We start from the raw sequence: 16,397 nt of genomic DNA on the forward strand, positions 1-16,397 counted from the left end.
GTTTTTTTTTAAACAAAATTTCTTAGAAATAAACTGGAAAAAACTCAGCATGACAAAAATTTAATAGTTCCAAATGGGAAAAGTAAATGTAATTAGCAAGAACATATAACTGAAAACAGTATATGAAAAGGACTTCAGTATATCAGTCAATTTCCACAATCCCATGAGTATAAAAAAATAAAGTTGCTGAAGTAGTTCCTTTCTTATGATGTTTTTCATCCCATCTTAGGTTGAAAAAGAAAAAGCAAGCCAAACAAAATGCTGAGACAGCATCAGCCAATTCTCGCAGCACCACAACTACTAAGACTCAGGTTGGAAAAGAAGATGCTAAAGCAATTATTTCAGAACAAGATAATTTCAGCATTCCTGTGGAGGAGGTAGAATACTTAACTGATGAAGAGAAGAAAAAGAGAAGAAACAATCAGTTAAAAGAGATCAGGCGTACAGAGCTAAAGAGATACTATAACATAGGTAAGTTATATTACTGCTTTGGTTTTTAAAGCAAACTTTTGAAAATTTATTCATTTATATGTTACTTAAAAGTTTATAATAGTAAATGTTTTGCCATGAACATCAAATTAGTTGCATTTGTTTCTTCTGCGAGAGATATGTTTATCCTAATGTAATCAATAAGTGACCATGTTTGGGGCAGCTAGGTGGAGCACCGGCCCTGGAGTCAGGAGTACCTGAGTTCAAATCCGGCCTCAGAGACTTAACACTTACTAGCTGTGTGACCCTGGGCAAGTCACTTAACACCAATTGCCTCACTAAAAAAAAGAAAAAAGAAAAAAAAAAGTGACCATGTTTGGTAAGGTTAACTGTATAGGTAAGGGAGTAGTAGATTAGTGACTTCTCCCAATCTACTTTCCTACTCCAACTGGGTGGCCTAGAGATGATTTTCCTTTGTTCAACTTGTTATATTCTACAGGCCAGAAAATTCACTGTAAAGAATGCCAGTTTACCCTACCTAAGTCTTATTTACTCATGACTCTGTAGCTTAGGGGTAAAGGTCCTACATCACATGGTTTTTTTGATGCTGCTATTTGGGAGCTTGTAAGTTATTAATAAAAAAAAATATTAAATCCACAAGAATCTCTTACAATTGCACATAAAAATCTACAAAGATGGAGGCTTAAACCTCAGGCCTGTTTAGTTCTATATATTCTAGCTTCTTCACTGGCTTTCTCCATTTCAGTCCCTCAATAGACAATTAACGGGCAGCTAGGTGGTGCAGTGGATAGAGCACCGGCCCTGGAGTCAGGAGTACCTGAGTTCAAATCCAGCCTCAGACACTTAACACTTACTAGCTGTGTGACCCTGGGCGAGTCACTTAACCCCAATTGCCTCACTAAAAAACAAACAAAAAAAATAGACAATTAACAAACAGGCATGCATCACAAAAGATTTGTGACCATTCGTAGTTTTATCTGAGACAAAGTTAGGAATTAGAAATAGCTTGAAGAAATGGAGGAATAATACAGGAAATGCATTACTTTATAAGAATTTTCATTTTATTATCCTCAGATTAGTTGTTCCTGGTTTGTAGCTCCAGGAATATTATACCCATTTTGGAATTGAGAAAAATGAAGCAGAGATGCTAAAAGACTTTGTAGAATTATTAAAAAATCAAGTTCATTCTAGAAAAGTAAATGTAACTGAATTGAATTATTGAGTACCACCAATCTGAACAGATCTTCGAGGGCATATCTAAGATGATCATGCCTGGCTTTCAGACAAAACTATGTCTTAAACAGAAGGACTTCATTTTTTTTAAGGTGTTATGGACCCCTTTGACAGGTTTCTATTGAAACATACAGACTTTTTCTCAGAATACTATTTTAAATACATAAAAATAAAATGCATAGGATTACAAAAGAACAGATTATACTAAAATATAGTTATCAAAATATTTGTTAAAAAAAAACAAGTTCATGAAAAACAGGTTAAAAAGCTATCGTGAAAGATAGTCTTCTGTTTGACTCTCAAGTCCTTTCAGAGATTTCATAGCTTTCCTGAATAACATGTTCTGGTGGTGTATAACTTCTATAAATGTAACTGAACACATTCATCCATCCAACTAACATTTATTAAGAGTCTTTTAGGGGCAGCTAGATGGCGCAGTGGATAGAGTACCGGCCCTGGAGTCAGGAGTACCTGAGTTCAAATCCGGCCTCAGACACTTAACACTTACTAGCTATGTGACCCTGGGCAAGTCACTTAACCCCAATGCCTCACCAAAAAAAAAAAAAAGAGTCTTTATAAGTAAAGCACAGTACTAGGTACTGAGGGATGCAGAAAGAAAAATAAAACTTTTCCCTTGCTCCTTCAAGAAACTTAAAATGTTGTGTGAAAATTAACATATATATTCAAATATATGCAACTGAATATAAGTATGCTATGAGCTCCTTGAGAGCAGAGATTGTTTTTCCCCTTTCCTTGTATCCCCAGTGCTTATGATGTTTAATATCACATAGACAATAGATTTTTCATGTATAATTGTTGCTTTGAAGTCCTTTGAAAATTCTGAGGAGGAAAGACAGTTGGTACTTAATAAATATTTATTGAATTAAACTGAAATACAATTTCTGACTTGGAGGGATCGAGGAAGAATTTGTGGAGGAGGTAACATTATTCTTTGTATACCCAGCAGTTAGCAGAGGTCCTAGCACATAGTAGTGTTAAATATAGATGTTTGTTGAATTGAACTGAATTAATCTGCATCTTGAATCAATGGGATAAGAATACAACATGGGAAAACAAAGGAAGAGGCAGAAGGTAAAGGAAGGTGTTCCTCATATGAGGAAGCTAGCTAATTATAGGAGGATCAAGACTGTGAATAGAGAAAAGCAGGGATAGAACAAAGATGATGAACTGGGAGAGTGAGGAGATATGAGTGTGGTTGATGGAGAGGTGGCAGGGGAAATGAGCTTAGAAAGAATAAGGCTAGAGAAGAGGTGAAGAACAAGAATTTGTGAAACAAAAACTTGGAAGAATGGGAGTAGAGGACTTGCCTCATGAGGTTATTGTCAAAAGGTATTTTGTACATTTTAAAGTGATGTATAAATAAGAACTAGTATGGAAATGAGAGATGGGCATATACAAGGTCAAGGAGGGAGTCATAATACTCCTTGCTATAAATAGCCACCAACCAAAAAAAGGTGATCACAATTTTGACCCATCTAACCAATCTCCTAAAAACTCTTCTTTGCCAAAATTTCAAATTCAAAAATCACCCTTTGATCACAATTTCCTGTTTTTCAACCACCCCACTGCCTCACTCCTTCTAAATCCTTTTTTTTTTTAATCATAATGACCTCTGGTCACATAATCATACAGAATTTGAGAGTTAGAAGAAACCTCAGGGGCAGCTAGGTGGCGCAGTGGAATAGAGCACCGGCCCTGGAGTCAGGAGGACCTGAGTTCAAATCCGGATTCAGACACTTAACACTTACTAGCTGTGTGACCCTGGGCAAGTCACTAACCCCAATTGCCTCACTTTAAAAAAAAAAAAAAGAAAAGAAAAAAGAAAAGAAACCTCAGCAGCCATCTAGTCCCAACCATCTAGTCCCTACCATAGCATAGTCTCCAAGAAGCCATCTAGACTCTTCCTGAAGACCTCCAAGATAGAGGAACCATTGTCTCCCAGGGTGGCCCATTTCACTTTTTACTTGGAGGAAATTGTTTCTGACAGCAAATCTAAGTTTTTCCCCTTGCTACTTCTATCCATTGTTCCTTGTTCTGCCCTCTAGGGCCAAGCAGAGCAAATCTAATCCTTCTTCCTCATTTCAACTTTTCAAATATTTGAAGATGGCTATCAAATCCCTCCTGAATCTTCTTTTTCACCAAACTAAACATCCAGGATTCCTTCAGCTTTTCTTTACATGAGCTGTACTCAAAGCCATCCTCCATCATGTGGACAATCTCCAGCTGGTTAAAGTCCTCCTTAAACTGTGGCATTCTGAACTAAACACACTACTCTAGGTGTGGTCTGACCATGGCTGTGTCCAAAACAGCTATCCTGTCTGTATTCCAGGAAGCTTTGCCTTTCAATTGCAGCCCAGTTGTTCTTTTGGCTGCCAAATGACACTACTGATTCACAATGAGCCTACAGTTCACTAAAACCATGAGATCTTTCTCAAACAAAACTGCTGTCTAACCACACTTTTTCCCAAGAATTAAAATCAAGTGCACTGGGGCAGCTAGGTGGCGCAGTGGATAGAGCACTGGCCCTGGATTCAGGAGGACCTGAGTTCAAATCTGGCCTCAGACACTTTACACACTTACTAGCTGTGTGACCCTGGGCAAGTCACTTAACCCCAATTGCCTCACCAAAAAAAAAAAAAATCAAGTGCACTGACCTATAGTTTATAAGCTTTTTTTGAAAAGTGGAACAACGTTTATACATTTTCTACTATGCACCTCACCTATTCTCCATCATTTTTCAATGATGACAATTACTCAGCAATCATACCCATCAGTTCTTTAAGTACCTGACAAAAAAAATCATCTGGGTAAGGTACACTTGAATTCAAGGCAAGTAGATGCTCTGTCTTTTATATAATTACTTTTTTTTTTTTTAGTGAGGCATTGGGATTAAGTGACTTGCCCAGGGTCACATAGCTAGTAAGTGTTAAGTGTCTGAGGCCGGATTTGAACTCAGGTCCTCCTGACTCCAGGGCAGGTGCTCTATCCACTGTGCCACCTAGCCGCCCCTTTTTATATACTTACTTAACAGTCAGCTAACTGGCACTCTTGATAGAGCACAGGGGCCTGAGTCAGAAAAATATGAGTTCTAATGTGGCCTCAGACACTTGCTAGCTATGTGACCTTGGGCATGTCACTTTGCCTCTGCCTGCCTCAGTTTCCTCATCTGTAAAATGGGGATGACCATACCTTGTTCTAGTGAGGATAAAATGAGATAATATTATAAAAAACTGTTAGCAAAAGCTTGATACATAGTATAAATGCTTATTATTATATTATATATCATAAATGCTTATTAGTATTAATATAGATATCAATGTATTGTCATCCATCATTTCCAGTACAAAGATCATTCTCCTTGACTGAGAAGCATAGCAAAATAAAAACTGGATAGCACTACCCTCTCTCTATAGTCTATTATCATCATCCCATCCAGCCCCAGAAATGCTTCACTCCTTCTTTGAGATTTACACCATTCTAGCTTTAAAAGAACAAATCTCTTTGGTGCCCTTTGTTTCTTTTGCCAGCTGCAGCTCATCCTGGCCTTTATTACATTTGGCACCATTTTTACAGAATCATGGCATGCTTTCCTACTTATCCTCTATTGCCTTCAGATTCTTCTTCCTCATCCTTGTTGATTGATGAGTTCTCTGTTTTCACAGTGGTCTCTTCAGACAATTGCAGTTTCTCCTCTTTATTGAAATTGTTTCCTTCTCTGACTGTAGAATTTTGTTCTTGAGAGTTTCCTACATCCCTCCTGGGTGGACCTCCTCCCTTGGAAATTTTGTCCTTGAGATCAACTGCTAGACAAAAATTGAAGACAAAATTGAAACTGTCCATCGTCCTCTGCTGGGTAGCTAGGTGGATAGAGTACCAGGCCTGAAGTGAGGAAAACTCATCTTCTCAAGTTCAAATCTAGCCTCAGACTCTTACAGCCATATGACCCTGGTGGAGTCACTTAACCCTGTTGCCTCAGTTTCATCATCTGTAAAATGAGCTGGAGAAGTAAATGGTAAACCACTCCAGTCTCTTTGCCAAGAAAACACCTAATGGTGTCACAAAGAGTCAGACCACGACTGAAAAATGACTGAACCAATTCCTCTGAACTCTTTGAAATATCAACTTATAAAAACTAGAATTCATGTCAAACTATTCCTAGTTTTCCCTTTCTTTAGGTAACATCATACTCCTAGCCACTCAAACTGGCAACCTAAGTGTCATCCTCAACTCTTCAGTTTATTCTATAATATCCAATCAGTTGCCAAGGCCCTGCTAATTCTATCTTGTCACCGTCTCTTTTATACACATCCTTTCTCCTTTGACACTGCTGCTATCCTAGTGCAAGCCCTCATTACCTCACACCTGAACTATTGCCTCAGCCTTCTGCTTAGCCCCCCTGCCTTAAGTCTCTTCCAAATTTCAGTCTATCCTCCCTTCAGCTACCTAAGTGATCTTCCTGAAACATGTCTGACCCTCTCACTCTCCTCCTCAGTAAAATCCTGGTTCCATATTATCTCAAGGATCAAATATAAAATCTTCTGTTTGGCTTGTAAAGCCCTTCATAAACTGACCCCTTCCTACGCTGTCCTGTCTTTCTTCACCTTCCTTCCTTCCATATAACTCTTTGATCCATTGATACTGGCCTCTTTGTGATTTCTCATGCACAACACTCCAGTCTCCCACCTCCATGCTATTTCACTGACTAGCCCACACACCTGGAATTCTTTCTTTCCTCATCTCTGCTTCTTGGTTGCTCTAGCTTCTTCAAGTCTCAGCTAACATTCAACTTTCTTCAAGAAGCCTTTTGAGGTTTCCTTAATGCTAGTACCTTCCCTTTTAGATTACCCACAATTTTATTTATATATACATATATATATATATGTATATATATGTGTGTGTGTGTGTGTGTGCATGTGTATGTGATTTTGTACATAGTTGTTGCATACTTTCCTCCCCATTAGAATTTGAGCTCCTTGAGAGCACTAATATTTTGTCACAATGCCAGTCACATAGTAGGTGTTTTAATAAATGCTTGTCGACTGATTGGCTGACCAATTTGCTCCCATACTAATCCATCCTGCCAATTTGCTTTGATCTCTCAGTACTAGCTGGGCATAGGTACCGGTTTTCCTTTGCCTATGGCTCTCTAACTTGCTATGTAGCCAGAGGAAGTTAAGGTATCCTAAGGTTGTTCTGGTAGGTGTTGGTTCAAATTGCTACAATCACTTTCTCTTTTCCAGTCTCTTACCAACACCTGCTGCCTCCATTTTCTCATTGCCCATTTCACTTCTTAGCTCTTTTCAATCTGCTTTCCATCCACTAAACTGAGAATGTTTTCTCCACGATTATTGACTGCACTGTCTTTTAACTGCTTAAATACAGAGACCATTTCTGAATCATGATGCTTTTTTATTTCTCTGTAGCATCTAACAGTATTAAATTTTCCCCCCCTAAACAATCTTTCTTCCATGGGTTTCCATAACACTATGCTTTCCTGGTTCTCTTACTACCTTCCTGATTAGTCCTCAATCTTTGCTGATCATTATCCAAGTCTTATTCCCCTCTTCTGGGTTGTATCCTTAGAGGCTCTATCCTAGACCCTTTTCTTTCATTTCTTAGTGATCCCATCAGTTCCCATGGGGATGCATATGTCCCACAAAGATACATATACCACTGTTATGTCCCTCTTGAGATCAATCCCCATCTTGAGATACAGACTTTTATTAAATCTCCAGCTAGGTGCCAATAGACTTTTAAATTCAACCATTCTCTCCTCCATCTAATTTATTCTCTACCCAAGTGAAAAACTGTTATTGCTAAAGCACAGTTCTGACCCTGCTCATGTATCTCCAGTGCTCCCTGTTGCTATTAGGATAAAATTCAAACTCCTCAGTCTGGCATTTCAGCCTTCCACTATCTGTTTGCCCACCCCACTTTTACAGTCTTATTTCATTTGCTCTCCACACGCTGGCCAAACAAACTGGCCAGCTTACTGTTCCGCATACTAGTATTTCACCTCTACCTTGTAAGATTTCTAGCTTCAAAGCACCACTCAGGTGCTACTTCCTACATGCCAATCTTTCCTGATCTTTCCATTGGTTAGTGATCTCCCCTCCCAGATCTACCCCTACTAGAGTTATTTTGTATTTATCCTGTCTTAATAGTATTTATTTTTTCCAGTTATATATAAAGATAGTTTTCAAACGTTTGTTTTTATAAGATTTTAAATTCCAAATTTTTACCTCTCCTTTTCCCTCTTCCTCCCCAAGATGATAAACTATCTGATTTATTCTGCTTATATTTTGTAAATATCTCTCTGTGTGTTGTTTTCCTCCCAGTAGGGACTTTCATTTTTTGTCTTTGTGCTTTCAGGCCAAAAAATCTAGTGCATAGCACTAGTGCTTATTAAATACTTACTGAGCTGAATATTGAATTGAATTGAATTGAATTTATTTTATTTCTTGAAGGAATTACTAAGAAATCCTTTCAAATAAACAGCAAGCTGTCCCAAGCACTTTTTTTGCAGGACAATGAGGGTTAAGTTGACTTGCCCAGAGTCACACAGCTAGTAAGTGTCAGTGTCTGAGGCTGGATTTGAACTCAGGTCCTCCTGAATCCAGGGCCAGTGCTTATCCACTGTGCCACCTCGTTGCCCCTGCCCAAGCACTTTGGAACTGAAAATAAAATTCTTTTTTAAACTCTCTCTCTCCTTCCACTCCCTACCCCACCCATTGAAAAGACAAGGAAATATGATACCCATATACTATGAAGTCATGCAAACATATTTTCAAATTAGCTTTGTGTTGCAAAGGAAAAAAAAGCAAGAAAAAATTTTAAAAAACATGCTTTGATTTGCACTCCTAGTTCATCAGTTTTCTACATGGAGGTAGGTAGCATTTTTTCATCATAAGTCCCTTGGGATTTTTTAGATTATTATCTTGATCAGAGTAGCTAAATATTTTCAATTGATTGTTATTACAATATTGCTGTTACTGTGTACAATGTTCTTTTAGTTCTGTACACTTTGCTTTGTTGCCTAAGTTCATATAAATCTTCCCAGGTTTTTCTGAAACAATATCTGTCTTCATTTCTTATGGCACATCTCTGTCTTATACCATAACTTGTTCAGACATTCTCCAATTGATGATTGGTTGATTTTGAAATATGAATCAGATTTCATACAAACTTCTCAGAAACACTTTTATCGCAGAGATCAAAGCTTGCCTGTATATCTCTACTTAGAAAACTCTAAATTAGACCTCATGCCACTGTAAGGTGCTGCTAGCAAAAACATACAGGTAACCCTGGGAATTGCTGTACTCACCAAGACTGAGGAACTGTCCCATAACTAAGAGTTTGCTGTGATTTCAATAATGATCTATAATGTGGTAGCAATTTATCTGTTTGCCTAATGAACTTATCTAATGTACCATTGTGCAACTCTTTTAATAAGATGAAATTATTTTTTAATATTACAGGTTGAATAGAAATATATCATCAGACTATTTTAGTAACAGATTATATTTTTCAACTGAACTTTTATGAGTCTGCAAAAAATTACTGGTAACAGAAGCATAATCTTTTCTTTGTGTACTAGGTTGATTCTTGATGCGTCATTTATTACTGGCTTTATGGATATTTATCACAAGCCATTTTACATTCTAGAAAAAGTCATAAATGTTTAGCCTACCAGAACAGACCTCCATGTTCTTAATAATCTTCCTTTTACATTCTACAAGATCATAAATGTCCTTTCATTGTTATCGGGAAGGTGAAGGGGAGTAAGGCTGAATTATACATATTCACTTTAAACATCTTAATGGGTTTGCACATTTGTATTCTTTTTGCAGTGTTAACCTACTGTTCCTTTTTTAGCTCACCTCAATCTATCATTTAAAAGGTTTACAAATGTGTAATGGTTTCTGCCAGAGTAATATCTCCCTGCTCCATAAATTATTTCACTTACAAAAAGACAGCTACTTAATGCAATGGAGACACCCTCCCCATAGTCAACAGTTTAGTTTGCCAGTATTATAATTCCTTACCAGAAAGAAATTTGGTTAGTATGCCTAATAAATTCTAAAGAGTATAATTTTCTGTTTTAGTATACCTGCCAAAGCACACAGGTACTTAGATGTGCATGTTGCAGGAAAATATGGAAATTCTAGATAAGGTGTTTCATTTTTGGCATGCTCCATTTTTGTCAATAGCAAAACAATGTTAAATCAGGTTGTGGACTTTAGCTAGACTGGATTTATACTACTTTGAGAGATTCACTTTAACAGTTGTCTTAAGCTAGTTATAGAGATTTGTTTGGACATTTTGCTGTGACAGATAATTGAAAACAATGTAACTATCTTCTTGCTTTTGCAAAGCAAATTTGGTTTTAGCCAGACCTACCTGTTTTCATGGTTGCTTCCTTTTTATTTATGCAACTTGAAGTTTTTCTAAAATTGCATTCTTAAAACATATAATTCTTTTTTTAAACATCATTTTAGATTTATTTAATGCAATATTTTTAAATTAATAAAGTATTATTATTTTTTTCCGTTACATGTAAAGATAGTTCTCAACTTTTGTTTATACAAGCTTTACAATTTCAGATTTTTCTCCCTCCCTCCCCTCTCCTCCCCCCTCCCCTAGACAGCAGGCAATCTCATATAGGTTATATATATATATACACACACATAATAACATAAAACATATTTCTGCATTAGTCATGTTATAAGAGAAAAAATCAGAGCAATGATGAAAAACCTCAAAATAGAAAAAACAACAGCATCAAAAACAAAAGAAATAGTATGGTTCATTCAGCATCTATACTCCGCAGTTCTTTTTTTTTTTTTTTCTTGGATTTGGAGATCCTCTTCCATCACAAGTTCCCTGGAACTCTTCTGTGCCTTGCATTGGTGAAGAATATAGTCCATCATAGTAGATCAACACTCAATGTTGATGATACTGTGTACAAAAACATATAATTCTTAGAGCTTCTTTTGTGCCTTTTAAAATTGATTTGCTAAATTAACTAAAGCTAAAATGTTCCTTGGTGTTGTTGGATTTGGCCAAATGTAGATGCCCAGCTCTACTTTAATGGAAAAAATTCTCTCTTTATTTTCACTAGTGTCTTAACAAAATTTAGCATTTCTTCAGTAAAAACATTGTTCTGAGAAGGGGTCCAAAGCGGTCTATGACATTAAAAAAAAAAAAGGTGAAGAACTCCTACCCTAAATGAACCTGTACAATTTGATGCTGTTTGAGTGAATTTGGATTCCCAGTCCCTCTGAAGTTCTGGTACCCATATCATTATTCATGCTAAATGTATACAAAGATCACCTTTTCTTTCTACTGTTGCTAAGGCTTTTACTATTTGTAACTTATTCTTGCCTTAGTGTGATGCCTTATGCAAAGCATGCCAACCTACTTTCTGATTGCTACACTACTACGTGAGCTTGTGTCACCTACATTCCACACACACATCAAATTGTTTGAAGTTTTATTACATCATTTCTAGCATTTTTCCCATCTTTATTACTTGTTGTTGCCCCATTCCAGCTCACTGTGCAACAGTTGCTTGGAAATTCTGTTGTCGTGTGGTTAAATAAATTTAAATTTAAGTAAACTCAATTAAACAAATACTTATTATGAATAATTGCAAAAGCCCTGTGGTAAGCTTTGAGGATGCAAAAAATTTTTTAAAACACCACAATCCTTGATCCAGGGTGCTTACAGTATAGTAGCTAGGATGAGACCCTTAACCAACCCTAATACAAGTTCCAGTGATGAAGAGCATAGGTGAGGTCAAACTGAGTGGCCTTAGCCATTGAAAGAGGGAGGGATCACTTCTAGATAGATTGTTGGTGACAGTATAGAGGTAGGGATGGATAGAGATGACACCTAAGCCTTGACTAATGAACAAGATAATAGCAGACACAAGGGATTGTGGGTACAAATTCACAGAAGTCCAAGACAACAGGATGAGATTTAAGAATGGCAAGTAAGCCAATTTGAATGGAGCACAAAGTGCAAAAACTGAATAGTGATATAAGGATAAAAAAGTAGGTTGATGTCAGATTATGGAGGCCTTAGAACACCAGGCTAATAAATCTGTATTTTATTCATGGATCAGCAGGAAATTAATGAAGGCTTTTTAGCAGAGGAGTGATGTGGTTTGACTTCTGCATTGGGAAGGTTACTTTCGTAACACCATGAAGGATGGATTGGAGAGAGAAGAAATTGGAAGGGTGTGAACTAAAGTGGTGGCAATCTGAATAGAGAGTAGAAGGCAGATACAAGCAATATTCCTGAATTACAATCTATACAACTTGGGGGCAGCTAGGTGGCACAGTGGTTAGAGCACCGGCCCTGGAGTCAGGAGGACCTGAGTTCAAATTCGGCCTCAGACACCTAACACTTACTAGCTGTGTGACCCTAGGCAAGTCACTTAACCCCTATTGCCTCACCAAAACAAACAACAACAAAAAACAATCTATACAACTTGGAGACTGTGATATGAAGGAAAAAAGAAGAATCCAATGATTCCCAGGTTTCCAGTCTGGAGCACTAATTACCTACATCTAACCCAAGAGCAGTATGTTGCTGAAAGCCCTCACTTTAATTCTGTTAGATTATTTATATTCCAGACCTTCCTATTGAGGACTGTGCCTTCTTACTGTGTTAAAGTATAGCTTATCAGAGATGAAAGCAACACTGTTTCAGAAGCTGACAGTCATACGAATAGAGAGCAAAAGTGTCATGGACTCCAAGGAATTTTGATAACAAGAAGTTTTTTCTAGAGCTTGAGATCTCAGACTAAGCCACCTGCCCTCACCAAAAGCTGTCAGTAGAATCGATTTTTAATGCTTGTGTTGCGGATAAAAATCTTTGGTTGTAATAGGTTTCCTGAAGAAAGTTGGACTGGTGTCGGTCATTTAAAAAAATTATTTACTTTTTGTTAACATTTTTCTGATCTGTTTCCCTCTCTGTCCCCAACCCTGTACTAGAAAAGGACATTTCTCACACACACACACACACACACATGTCTGTGTGTGTGTGTGTGTGTGAGAGAGAGAGAGAGAGAGAGAGAGAGAGAGAGAGAGAGAGAGAGAAACCATGCAAAAATATTTCCATATATCAGTTCTTTCTCTGGAGGTGGATAGCATCTTTCTTCATAGGTCCTTTGTTGTTCTGAATATTTATCTTCATCACAATAGTTTAGTCATTCACAGTTACTCTTCAAACAGTATTGCTATTACTATATACAATGTTTTCTTGGTTCTGCTCATTTCAATCTGCATCATTTCATGCAAGTCTTTCCATGTGTTTCTAAAATCAACCTGCTTATCATTTCTTATAACATAGTAGTATTCCATCACAATCATATACCATGATTTATTTGGCCATTCCCTAAATGATGGATGTCCCCTCAATTTCTAGTTCTTTGCCACCACAAAAAAAGAGATGCTATAAAAAATTTTAGAACAATAGATCCTTTTTCCTTTTTCCCCTGATCACTTGGGAAAACAGACCTAATAGTTGTATTGCTACTTCAACAGTTTTATAACACTTTGGGCATAATTCCAGCTTGCTCTCCAAAATGGTTGGATCAGTTCACAATTCTACCAACAGTGTGTTATTACTGTCTCAATTTTTCAACATCCCCTCCAACTTTTGTCATTTTGACCTACTATCAATTTAGTCAATCTGAAAGATGTGAGGTGGTATTCAAAGTTGTTGTAATTTGCATTTCTCTAATCAATAATGATTTAAAGCATTTTTCATATGACTATGTATAGCGTTGGTATCCTGTTCATATCCTTTGACCATTAATCAACTGGGGAATGACTCCTATTTGTTATAAATTTAACAAAGTTTTCTATACATTTGAGATATGAGACCGTTATTGGAGGAAACTGACTATAAAATTTTCCCTAATTTTTCCTAAGTTTTCCTTCTAATCTTGGCATCATTAGTTTTATTTGTTCAGAAACTTTGATTTAATAAAAGTATTCATTTTGCATCTCACTATGCTCACTATTTCTTGTTTTTTTCCTTTATCCATAAATCTGATAGGTAACTGTTCTGTGTTCTTATTCATTTACTTATTTGTTTGTTTATTTATTCATTCATTCATGATCATTTGGTGGGGCAATGAGGGTTAAGTTACTTGCCCAGTTAGTAAGTGTCAAATGTCTGAGGCTGGATTTGAACTCAGGTCCTCCTGAATCCAGGGCCAGTGCTTTATTCCACATGTAACCACCTAGCTGCCCCCCTGTGTTCTTTCTAATTACTTAAGATATCTCCCTTTATTATCTTTTTTTTCTTTTGCAGGGGGCAATGAGGGTTAAGTGACTTGTCCAAGGTCACACAGCTATAAATGTCAAGTGTCTGAGGCCAAATTTGAACTCAAGTCCTCCTGAATTCAGGGCCGGTGTTTACCTACTGTGCCACCTAGCTCCCATGTTATCTATTTTGACCATATATTGGTAAGATACTATGTTGGTGTAAGATACTAGTCTTGCCTAGTTTCTGCCAGATTGCTTTCTGGTTTATCCAACATTTTTACCAAATAATGATTCTTATCACAAAATCTTAAATATTTATATTTATCAAAGCGAGGTTATCATTTTACAACTGTGTATTGTATATCTATTCTATTCCACTGATCTACCTTTCTGTTTCTTAGCCTGTACAGATACTTTTGATAATTCTGCCTTATAATATGGTTTAAAATCTTGACTGGCTAGACCACCTTCCTTTCATTTTCATTAATGCCTTGATATTTTTTACCTTTTTTTCCAAATGAATTATTATTTTATTTTCTAGCTCAATAAAATAACTTTTTCATTAGGATAGTACTCAAAAAGTAGGTTAGTTTAGTTAGAATTATCATTTTTATATTGCTATTGCCACCCAGGATGATGGATATTTCTCTAATTATATACATCTGATTTTATTTAAATAAAAGGTGCTTAAATAATTATATTCACTTAGTTCCTGTGTTTATCTTGGCAGGTATACTACCAGTTATTTATATTGTCTTTAGTTATTTTAAATGAAATGAATCTTCCTTTTTTTCTTTTCTTTTTTTATTTTTGTGTGAGGCAATTGGGGTAAGTGACTTGCCCAGGTCACACAGCTAGTAAGTGTTAAAGTGTCTGAGGTCAGATTTGAACTCAGGTCCCCCTGATCCAGGCCAGTGCTCTATCCGCTGTGCCATCTAGCTGCCCCAAAATGACTCTTCCTAGTTATTTCTTGTAGGGTTTTGTTGTTTGATATATAGAAATGCTGATGATTTATTGGGTTTGTTTTATATTTATCTTGGTCATCTTGAGGTATTTTGTTTCATCCACTATTCTACCCTCAAAGAAATGGTTTTTTGGGTGGAGTTTGCCTCATCAAACAGTGATTCTTGTGCTGCTGTTTCAGGGGTACTTTATGATGTTTATAGACTCCTAAATGGAAAGAAAGTTTTCAAAGGACCAGAAGTATATTCCTAATATCAACTCCCAAATATTGTATTAACAATTTAACATTTTAGATCATTTTGTAAAGGTTTGCTACATTTGATCATTTAATCCTAACAGCAACCCTGTGAGGTAAAATGCTACAGGAATCATTATTGCCCCCTTATTATACAGATGAGTAACCTGAAAATGAGAGAATTTAAAGAGTTTGCTCAGAGTCATATGGCTATTAGGTGTTTGAGGCAGGATTTGAATTCAGGTCTTCCTGACTCTAGTTCAACTTGTTTCATTTCTGATATAGCTGACCACAGGTTCTTGTCTACTTTCTCAATCAGCACTTTCTAAGAATCTCCTTGAGTGGAGCTCTCATAACGGAGACATGCTTCTGTAACACTGATGAATATGTAGTCCTTGCAGTTCATTTTTTCAACAACCAGTATTATTAAGTGTTTTTCATGTGAATAAAAGTAAGCAAAAAGGGCCATAAAAACTGTGCATACCCTTTTATCATCACCCAAAAGAGAAAAAGACCTATTGTACACAAATATTTATAGCAGTTTGGTTTTTTGTTTGTTTGTTCTGTGGTGGGTAAGAATTGGAAATCACAGGGATGCCCATCATTTGGGGTATGGCCTAAACAAGCTGTGGTATATGATTGTAATGAAATATCATTGTGCTATAAGAAATGACAACAGAATGATTTCAGAAAAACCTGTAAAGACTTACATGAACTGATGTATAGTAAAGTGAACAGAACCAGAGAATGTTGTACACAATAACAGCGATACTGTTCATGAGAGAACTATGAATGACTTACCTATTCTCAGTAATCAGACAATCCCAAAGGGCTAATGATGAAGCATACTGTCCACCTCCAGAGAAATAACTGCTATTGATTGAACACAGACTGAAGCATGCTATTTTTCACTTTCATTTTTTTCTTTTATTCAAGTATTCTATATGGAAATGTTTTACACAGTTGCACATATATAACCTATTTCTGATTGCTTGCCATCTCAGAGAGGAAGGGATACAATTTGGAACTCAAAACTTTAAATAAAAATTTTTATTAAAATTTTTAAAAACCATACTAGGTATGGTTTACACAAAGATAATTAAGGCATGGTCCCTGCTGTCAGAAGGGGGGAAAGGGAAGTCGCACATATACAAATACAAATATAAAATATCTATACAAGAACTCTAGTAACACTATACAGTAAACTATAGTAC

At 36.5% G+C, this 16,397-nt stretch overlaps 1 protein-coding gene across 2 annotated transcripts in view; it reads left to right on the forward strand.

Moving 5' to 3' along the window:
* Window positions 1-16,397, forward strand: part of NCOA7 (nuclear receptor coactivator 7) — a 196,356-nt gene that overhangs the window by 102,125 nt on the left and 77,834 nt on the right. For both annotated transcript variants that reach the window (XM_044002156.1, XM_044002157.1), the window contains exon 3: window positions 230-471. The gene's annotated coding sequence lies outside the window, so the exon portion shown is untranslated. The remainder of the gene's footprint in view (window positions 1-229; window positions 472-16,397) is intronic.

Source organism: Dromiciops gliroides, chromosome 4, assembly GCF_019393635.1.
Source record: "Dromiciops gliroides isolate mDroGli1 chromosome 4, mDroGli1.pri, whole genome shotgun sequence".
NCBI lineage: Eukaryota > Metazoa > Chordata > Mammalia > Microbiotheria > Microbiotheriidae > Dromiciops > Dromiciops gliroides.